Genomic DNA, 2,176 nt, shown 5'->3' with positions numbered 1-2,176 from the left:
GGTATTACCCTTCCTTATTGTAGCTCAGTACCAAATGATCAGGAAACTTTCCTCAAGCGGGATGATGGCTGATGCTGTTCATTTTCTTCCAAGGCTTCCATCATTCCAGTACTCAAGTCTTTTGCTTTGTGATCAGAACAAAGCAAAAAAGTATTGTGAAAAACTTTTTAAAAAATGGAGACTCCAGTTTTTAGCTGGCATGAAAGAGACCTTTCTAAGACTATTTTGAAGTCTAGGCAGCCAAGGACCAGCTTGACCTGTTGGGCTTCATCCCAGGGCAAACCTTCTGCATGTCAAAAGAGACAGTGTGGGCAGAGACAACATTGAGAATGGCCCTGGGCCTTTGGCCCTTCACCGGTCTACTCAAACCCTGACTATGCCACTGAAAAATTCTGGAACAATTCACTGTATAACAGGAGCTGGTCCGCTTTGTATTGAACATGACTCCACATCTATATTGGTTCTGTTTTTGCTTCTTAATCAATCTATCAAATGTCAAAATACATCAGTCCTAGGTACTATTATTCACATCTCTCAAAGAGACATGTTTCAAGAATACAGAATTTGACTCAGTCCGTTAATGACAGAAAAAGACTATCCTTGCGTTCTCTTAAATTACAATATCCCATCTGCATTATCTGCCCACTGTATACTGCTTTGATCATTCATGTAAGCAGCTCACAGTGGGTGACCAATAAATGTGTGATGAATGAATGATCCACAATTCCCAGAGTGCAGCCCTTACCTGCTCATACCATAGCTTCAACTGTTTTTTTTTTGCCAAAGGCACATGCAGTCAGCATGCAGGATGAGTAGTCAGAGACTCTAATACTCTCCACCCTAGCAAAGCTACTGAAGCAGTCATTATTACTAAACAAAACATTATCGTACATAAAGAATGGGACCTTTAGACCAGACGTTGACTGAGGTTGGCTGGAAAACTTTTCTATCAGAGGAATGCAGCTAAGTTGAGCATAAATTTTCTGGACAAAAAGAAAAGGCTGATTTTGTCTAAGACTGAAGCAGGATGAGTGAGTCCATGTCTGAGAAAATCTAGAGAAATGTTACCTGATTTTATATGTACTTATTACTTATTTTTGCTCTGCCTGCCTCTTGTAGTAGCGATTGGTTTTAATGGCCAGAGTTCAAATAACAATTAAAATGAAGAAGTTAATTTTTTAAACTTCCTGTTTTTAAAAACTCTGTCTAAGGTACTTCCTCAACACACACACATATGCTAGTTTCTACCCATCCTTCAAGGTTCTGTTCAGGCCCTGTCTTCTCCTGTCTTTTTTGGTCCACATCTAGAAAGGTTCTGCCTTTTCAAGTGCTTGTCATTATCACTGATTTGCTATTATCATACCTCTTCATATTATCTATTTATGTGACTATGTCTTATCTCCCCCAACCACAATCTCTCGGAGGGCAGGAATTTCTGCCCATGCTGCCTTACACATAACGATGACTCCAGAAGCATCTGTTTACCTAAGCTGGTTGTATTTCCTTGAGATTGCTCAAGCATTTATTCAGTGCCAGGCACTTTTTTGGTGCTGGGGAAACAGGCGAACAAATCAGACGCAGACTATCCTTATGGCGCTTACCTTTTTAGTAAACAAGTGAAAGAAATGAATCTATTTTAGTCTCTCTCTAGAAAGTTGCAGAAGGAGACCACAGGAACTAGTATAGTTGAAAACGATGTGAACTATAAGACAACCTTGGTCTTATCTCTAATTTGATGAGTATTCTGAGCACATTTCTCAAACATTTGCACATCCATTTCCCTATATGTCATATAGGGATCATAGGGTTACTCAGGAAACTTGAATTAGAAAACAGATGCAAAAGCATGTTGGGGGGAACTTCCTCAACCTGATAAAAAGCATCTATGAAAAACCCACAGCTAACACAATACTTCATGATGAAAGACTGAAAGTTTTTCCCCAAAAATAATAAACAAGACAAGGATGGGTGCTCTCACCATTTCTATTCAACATTGTACTGGAAGTTTTAGCTAGGTTCTAGGTAAGAAAGAGAAAAAAAGGCATGCAGGTTGGAAAGGAAGAAATGAAATGATCTCTATTTGCAGATGACAGAGTCTTATATATTGGAAACTCTAAAAAGAATCCATCAAAAATTTTTAGAGCTAATAAATGAATTCAGCAAGGTTGTAGGATAC

The sequence above is a fragment of the Trichechus manatus genome, unplaced genomic scaffold (assembly GCF_000243295.1).
Source record: "Trichechus manatus latirostris isolate Lorelei unplaced genomic scaffold, TriManLat1.0 scaffold00068, whole genome shotgun sequence".
NCBI classification, from domain to species: domain Eukaryota; kingdom Metazoa; phylum Chordata; class Mammalia; order Sirenia; family Trichechidae; genus Trichechus; species Trichechus manatus.
Note: the sequence above shows the minus strand (reverse complement) of the source record.